This window comes from Scyliorhinus torazame, chromosome 24 (genome assembly GCF_047496885.1).
Source record: "Scyliorhinus torazame isolate Kashiwa2021f chromosome 24, sScyTor2.1, whole genome shotgun sequence".
NCBI lineage: Eukaryota > Metazoa > Chordata > Chondrichthyes > Carcharhiniformes > Scyliorhinidae > Scyliorhinus > Scyliorhinus torazame.
The window spans coordinates 38954496-38962911 of record NC_092730.1 but is presented as its reverse complement, the minus strand read 5'-3'; the positions used below and the strand labels follow the sequence as shown (position 1 = coordinate 38962911).

At 44.8% G+C, this 8416-nt stretch overlaps 1 non-coding gene across 1 annotated transcript; it reads right to left on the bottom strand.

The window, feature by feature from the left end:
* Window positions 1–6324: 6324 nt before the first annotated feature.
* trnas-cga (transfer RNA serine (anticodon CGA)) lies at window positions 6325–6406 on the bottom strand. The gene has a single exon. It is a non-coding gene; the product is annotated as a tRNA-Ser (tRNA).
* Between the last annotated feature and the right edge of the window lie 2010 nt (window positions 6407–8416).

The window sequence follows — 8416 nt, the reverse complement described above, 5'->3', positions numbered from 1 at the left end:
GTTTTTAGGCAAGGTTTGAATAAATCAGCAACAGGTTTATCAATGTCTCCAGGTAAGTGAAACTGCCGCCCCCAACTTCCTTCTGAAAGGCGACTCCAGTCACTCTCCCCTTTCCCATCAGAGCAACGTCACAGAAGAAAACCCATTCTGGACTCAAATAAAATCTTTGAAAGCTGCTGATCAGAGTCAGTCTGTTCCCTCCTCAGACAGATTGCAAACCGGGCAGACATATCAGCGGGCAGTTTGTTCCTCACAGGCAGCTCCAAACAAGGATGATGTGAATCGACACCACTGAATGCTAACACCAACACGTTTATCACAGCTGTGATGAACAGCTCATGTTGCAGCTTTAGATCAGACAGTGGAGGATTATCACAGGCGCTCTGTCAGACTGCATGGTCCTTCAGACAGGTTTCCGACTGGACACGTGGAATGAGCGGCCGTGTGAACATTAGTGGTTCGGGGGAGATTTCTCACTGGAGTTCCGGTTCCATTCCCAGACCTTTCTCTTTCCTTGTCCTCTTGTCATTTGCACTTTTCATTGTTCCATCAATGGCGGCCGCGTCTTCAGCTGTCTGAGCCTTGAGCTCTACAATTCATTCTAGAAAAATCTCCAGCTGTCTCTCCGCCGTCCAAGTGCAAAATGAATGAATGCAATTAGAAGCAACAAAAAAAAGGGACGGGCAAGAAACACACCAAACAAAGCATCATCTAAAATTACTGAGCTCGATGTTGAGGACGGAGTTCTGTGGGTGGCTACTTAAATGTTGAGGTGGTTTTACTCGAGTTCCCGTTAATCTCCATTGGAACACGGATGACCAACGACAGAAAGGTCAGAGTGGGAGGTGGAGAATTGAAATGACAAGTGGCAGGAAACTCAAATTCATGATTGTGGATTGAACAGAGATTTATCAAAGCGGTCACAGTCTGTTATCTGACCTGTTGAAGTAGATGAGACCAAATTGTGGCAGCAAATACCGATGGGGGCGAATGGCCTCCTTCTGCACTGTAAATTCTATGATAATCTATGATACAGGAGATTAAACTGAAAAGCACAAGTGTCTCACTGGTTCACTTGGGATGTGTGTTTTGGGCCCTTGGATAATGAGGAGGGAGGGGTAAAAAGGCAGGAGTTGCATCTCCTGCAATTGCAAAGAAAGGTGCACATAGAAAGTGAGCGGATATTGGCGGTGGAGCAGCGGTCGCGGAGGGGATTGTCCCTTCAGTCTGGTGAATGGGGAGAGCAGGGGAGGGCGTTTTTGATGATGTCATAAATGGTCCCTGGAATACGGAGACTGACGGGCTGCAAGGTGAGAACAAGCGGCACCAAATCAGTTCAGCTCGACTTACACAGGACACAACAATGTCAGTAACGGAAAGATCTTTTGGGATAAGAGCAAGTGCTTTGCAACATCGTTCACTTTTATTTCCATTTCCCACCTTAGCCGCTTTTCCTACAAATGTTGGCAGCGGTTGGATTTCCACCCGCATCTCGAAGAGACTGAAACCTAAACCTATCTCCTCAGACCGCTCGGCCTCGCTATCCTAAAGGTTCATTGTTTCTGATACTGATGACTGGTGATTGGCATCTTGCTGTTTATCAGCTGAGTCCAGGATTTCACATTGAGAGAGAAGGAAATGATCCAATCACAGAGCTGGAACGCTGCTTCTAGTTTTCTCCCCACAGATGCTGTTTAATTCTGAGCATTTCCAGCATTTCCTGTGTTTATTATTTATGATTTTCAGCATTTGAAGTAATTTGCTTTGTGATTTGTGAACTTTCTGAGCTGAGTTCAGGGGACTCGGTTTCCAAAATATTTTTTAAAATATTTGACGGGATGTGAGTGTCGCTGAATCCGTCAACAATTATTGTCCAAAATTAATTACCCTTAAGAATTTGGCGGTGACGTGATTCTTGAGCCGCTGCAAGTCCATGTGGTGTATGTACACACACAGTACTGTTAGGGAGGGAGTTCCAGGATTGTGAGCCAGCCACAGAAAGGGTGATATATTTCCCAGGATGGTGTGTGTCTCGGAGTGGAACTTGCAGGTGGTCGCTGTTTCTCTGTATCTGCTCCCCTTGTGTTTCCAGGTGAGAGATCCCGCAGGGTTGGATGGACCCTCGCGGAGTAACAGTCAATGCCAGGGGTGGGATTTCAATCCTTGCCTCCAGAGGAGACTGCGACCTGAACTGCGAACTGGCCTTAGACCCGCTCGGCCATCCTGACACACGACGCACTATCAGAAACTCCCAGCGCAAATGATATCAAATCCATAACTGCAGTGACCTGGGCTAAGTTTCTGAGTCAGCACCCACACAAACATTACCTACAGCCCAGAGCTCAATGACTGAAGATCGAGTTTGTCTTTCCAATGAAGATGGTTGGAGTGTGAACAATTTCCTGTCCTTCCTTTGATTTTCTCCAGGCCTGTGGGGAAGTTGCTGGGTGACAGGTACAATATTGAAGTGAGGAAAATGGAAAAGTGAATTGGTGCAATGACGCACCCTTTGTTTCTCTGCAGTTTTTATTGAGGGGAGTTTCTGTTGGTTCACTTGGTGAGGATCACTGACTGTAGAAGATTGTAGTTTAGTCGGGCAGTATGGTCGGCACGGGCTTGGAGGGCCGAAGGGCCTGTTCCTGTGCTGTACATTTCTTTGTTCTTTGTTCTTTGTTCTTTGTATGTGATTGTGGAGCAGGCAGAGGATGTGACACATGTCCGGAAGCAGCCGAGTTTGTGGATGTTGCTCCATGAATCTTCACGGCTCACAGGGTGAAAGGAGTTTTCGACGTCGAAAATGACCATGTCCGGCAGCTGGAGCTTTCCCTTGTATTTTATGGAATCTGGGAATCAGCGGATCATCAAAACACAGAAATGAAACACGTCTAGTCACAGTATTTTCTCACATGATGTTAACATCAGTTATCTCAGCGCAGCAGGTGGCTGCGTGGCCTAACGGATAAGGTGAATCTAGTGACAATATCAGAAAACTGCAGGTTCGAGTCCTGCCGCGGCCGTTTCAAACAGAAATCACATTGCTGGTTTTCCTTCCTCAGCTCAAAGTTCCGCGTTTCCGTCTAAGCATTTCCCGACTTGTCTCAGAATCTATTTTCTTGCTATTTTGTTCATTCAATTGTTTCTCATCTTGGTACTCTGCTTAGATCCTAAGGAATCCACAATTTCTGTTTGATCTGGATAAACAATCGAAGCTCCACCCAGAACAAAATGTTTTGTGTCAATCGGTTCAATAAGATTCTGTGGCAGGAATTCTAATCTACTCAGGAAGATGTTTAGTAATGAGCTGAATGGACGGTTTTTGTTAACTGGGGTGAAAGGTTATGACACTGGATTGGGAAACCAGCGGCCCGAACTAATCTTTGGGACAGAGAATAAATCCCAACACGGCCTCTGGTGACAGTTAAATTCACTGATTTAATAAATCTGGAATTGAAAGGCATCGGAGCTGGTTAACTTTAGACAGGTGTAAGCTGGTACCTTTTCTGATTGGTTAGATAATGCACCGCAGTCAATACTGCACTTCTTCACCAACTGCGCCCAACTGACCGCAATGTTTTTTAAAAAAAACATGAATTTCTGGAATATCTGTAACTGATATTGTTACACCAACAATTTAATCAGTCGAACAGTGCGTTTAGGGAGCTGAGATTTTCGAATAGTTCAAGGGTTGGACTCCAAATCCAATGGTCTTTTTCCACGGAGATTCTATCCCTTCTCACATACAGTAAGAAGTCTTACAACACCAAATTAAAGTCCAACAGGTTTGTTTCAAATCACTAGCTCTCGGAGCGCTGCTCCTTCCCCAGCTGAATGGAGAGGTGGGTTCCAGAAACATTTATATAGACAAAGTCAAAGATGCAAGATTTTAAATGCGAGCATTTGCAGGTAATTAAGTCTTTACAGAGCCAGAGAGAGGGGTAACCCCAGGTTAAAGAGGTGTGAATTGTTTCAAGCCAGGACAGTTGGTCGGATTTCGAAAGCAAAGGCCAGATGGTGTTTGGAAAGTTATCAAGGGTTGTCTATAGAGTCCTGTATCTTTTGGGGAGTGGTCAGGATTTGTAGTTGATATACTGTTTACTGTGTGTTTATAAAATGTTAACTGGATTCATGTAATTAAAATACTTTTGTTTTAAACATACTTTAGATCTCTGTTGCATCACACCTGTAAAATGGGCCCTTGTGCTCCCCATAACCAAAATGTATTTAAAGTTGTGGGTCAGGTGAACTCCGTGATATACTTTGGGGTTCTCTAAACCTTGGCCCATAATACGTGGACCGAGGTACAGTGAAAAGTATTGTTCTACATACAGTCCAGACAGATCGGTTCATACATGTAAAACATAAGACATGCATAAATACACAATGTAAATAATAATAACAGTAATAATAAATGTAAGTAATATTAGTAAACAATAACAAATCGTAAATAGAGACAAGATTGAAAAGTTGGGTTAATCGTGTCAGTAAAACGACACAAGCAACATTCAGTTTAGGGACACTCCTGGAGCCTGATGAGATCAGCAACTGATGTATTTGCATTGTGATAAGAAGTCTTACAACACTAGGTTAAAGTCCAACAGGTTTCTTTCGAATCACTCGCTTTCGGAGCGCAGCTCCTTCCTCAGGTGAATCTAAAGAAACCTGTTGGACTTAAATCTGGTGCTGACAGACTTCTTACTGATCCCACCCAAGTCCAACACCGGCATCCCCACATCATGGCTTACATTATGACGACTAATACAAAAACATGCAATTCGTGGCCATGAGGCGGTAGGTTCAAATCCCACCAGAGTCGGCTTTTGGGTGTCACCGTGGTTAACACTCAGGGACCCGGGGTCAATTCCAGCCTTGGGTTACAGTCTTGCACGTTCTTCCCGTGTCTGCGTGAGTTTCCTCCACTGTCCGAAGATGTCCAGTTTAGATGGATTGGCCATGTTAAATTGGCCCTTAGTGTCCAAACGTTTACGTGGGTATGGGCCGTAGATTGGGTGCTCCTTGGGGTGATCAGTGCAGACTCGATGGGCCGAATGTCCTCCTTCTGCACAAGAAGTATTCTATGATTGCTTAAACAGGGTGAAGATGGCAGCCTCAGGACACAGAGACAAGGTAAGCTCTCAGGCCAGAGTAAGAGCCCTATGTAATGATTCATAACATTGGAAATAAACTGCATAAATACATTTATTGTGGACTGGTGCCTTCTCCTGGCTGAACGGGAGGCGTTCGGCAAAGACACTTTCATTCATGAGCATTTTAAATTTGGACACTCCTCAAATACAATACACAAAATAATCTTCATTCGTGCGCTTCTTTCTTAAAATCGAGCTTCATTCTTTTTCAGTACAAATGTTTTTAGAACACATGAGTTCTCAGTTAGAAACAATAGTAAACAGCTGGGTTATCCGGGCCAGAAAAATGAGACAAGTACATTTCAGTTTACAAACTGTGTTATGGACACTCCTGGTACCTGGTGAAATTAGCACCTAGGTTACTTACAAAATGATGACTAATTAATAAAAGTGATGATTTAAGCAGGTTACAAACGGCAGCATCGGGACACAAGAACGGGTTGAGGTCTCAGGCCGCAGTAAGAGTCCGATGTAATGGTTCCGTACGGCCTGCCGAAACAGGCGCCGGAAAGTGGCTTTTCACAGTAACTTCACTGAAGCCGACTTGAGACAATAAGCGATTGTTGTTACACACAGAACATCAGAAATAAATAGCATCAATAAATGTATTGTGGACTGGTGCCATCTCCTGGCTGAACGGGAGCCGTGTGACACGGACACTTTCGGAACATTCTTAAATTGGAGTGAAATAACATAAACATTGTAAGAATGATTAAAAACAGTTTCTCAAGCAAATGCAAAGTGAAGATAAACAATAGTTGGGCCATGGTGAGTCAGCAGTGACGGTATATGGGGAGCATTGCTCCCTTCCCGGCTGTTGACAAGCCTTCAATTTGTTGCGCTGCTTTATTTAGAACTTTCAGTTCGGCTGGTCAGTTTCACAATAAGAGACATTAAAAATTCTGACATATGATAAATTCTGGCAAAAGATGTGACAAAAATAAATTTCACATTGCTTTGTGAATTTTCACAATTCTGGTTCCTGATGAAGTTAATATGAACGTTACTGAAGTGGTGATCTTGTCCTGACAAATCAGAAAATTCAGTGCGAAAGCAGAATGAGAAACACAGCTTCAGGGCACAATAAGATTCTTCTGTAATGACATTTCAACAGAAAACATTGAATGATGAAAACAACACCGCATTTTTCGAACAAATGGCTCCAATATTGCCGTTATTTCGCTGCGAGTAGGGTTCGAACCTACGCGGGGAAACCCCATTGGATTTCGAGTCCAACGCCTTAACCACTCGGCCATCGCAGCTTATATCTGTACTGCCAATTCGTTCTATAGAAAGCATTGTAAAACCAGACACGCGGGATTGCAGTAATGCGATGAACGGTGTCCCAGTCTTTCGATGAGTAGGGATTGAATCTGCGTGGGAAAAAAAACATTAGATTTGGCGCCACGACTTCTCAGTATTGAGAATGTTGAGATCAACGAACTGTTTTGATAACAGGAACAGAAGGTTATGTCGCTGGACTGGGAATCCAGAGGCCTGAACTCACCTTTCGTGACAAGATTTAATAAATCTAGAATTGAAATTTAGTCTCAGTAATGGCGGAGAAAGGTTCTGCTTCAGACGGATCATATTTCCACAACTGGGAACACATTTACACAACAGGGAATGGTTTGACACAACCACAGTGAAGATCTGTCCCCGGCAGAGTCACGGTTCCAGGACAGAGAGAGAACAGTTAAAGAGCACAGAGCACAGTTACACAGCAGAGAGCTCAGTTACACAGCAGAGAGCTCAGTTACACAGCAGAGAGCTCAGTTACACAGCCGGGAGCACAGTTACACAGCAGAGAGCACAATTACACAGCAGAGAGCACAGTTACACAGCATAGAGCGCAGTTACACAGCAGAGAGCTCAGTTACACAGCAGAGAGCACAGTTACACAGCAGAGAGCTCAGTTACACAGCAGAGAGCTCAGTTACACAGCAGAGAGCACAGTTAGACAGCCGGGAGCACAATTACATAGCAGAGAGCATAGTTACACAGCAGGATGCACAGTTACACAGCAGAGAGCTCAGTTAGACAGCAGAGAGCTCAGTTACACAGCAGAAAGCACAGTTACACAGCAGAGAGCACGGTTTCACAGCAGGGAGCACAGTTACACAGCAGAGAGCTCAGTTACACAGCAGAGAGCTCAGTTACACAGCAGAGAGCTCAGTTACACAGCAGAGAGCTCAGTTACACAGCAGAGAGCTCAGTTACACAGCAGAGAGCTCAGTTACACAGCAGAGAGCACAGTTAGACAGCCGGGAGCACAATTACATAGCAGAGAGCACAGTTACACAGCAGAGAGCTCAGTTACACAGCAGAGAGCTCAGTTACACAGCAGAGAGCTCAGTTACACAGCAGAGAGCTCAGTTACACAGCAGAGAGCTCAGTTACACAGCAGAGAGCACAGTTAGACAGCCGGGAGCACAATTACATAGCAGAGAGCATAGTTACACAGCAGGATGCACAGTTACACAGCAGAGAGCTCAGTTAGACAGCAGAGAGCTCAGTTACACAGCAGAAAGCACAGTTACACAGCAGAGAGCACGGTTTCACAGCAGGGAGCACAGTTACACAGCAGGGAGCACGGTTATACAGCAGGGAGCACAAAAACAGAAAACACATTTTACGAAATAGTTAGTTTTTCTATCTCAATATCTAGCTGGTTTGCTCGGCACCTATTCTGTGTGTCACTGTGTGTTTGTGTCATTGTTTGTTTATATATTAACGATCTAGATAACGGGACTGAGGAGAGAGCACGGTTACACATCAGAGGGCACAGTTACACAGCAGGGAGCACAGTTACACAGCAGAGAGCACAGTTACACAGCAGAGAGCACAGTTACACAGCAGAGTGTGCAGTTACACATCAGGGTGCACAGTTACACAGCAGAGAGTGCAGTTACACATCAGGTAGCTCAATTGCACAGCAGAAAGCACGGTTAAACAGCAGAGAGGGCAGTTACACAGCAGAGAGCACGGTTACACAGCAGAGAGCACAGTTACACAGCAGAGAGCACAGTTACACAGCAGAGTGTGCAGTTACACATCAGGGTGCACAGTTACACAGCAGAGAGTGCAGTTACACATCAGGTAGCTCAATTGCACAGCAGAAAGCACGGTTAAACAGCAGAGAGGGCAGTTACACAGCAGAGAGCACGGTTACACAGCAGAGAGCACAGATGCACAGCAGAGTGTGCAGTTACACATCAGGGTGCACAGTTACACAGCAGAGAGTGCAGTTACACATCAGGTAGCTCAATTGC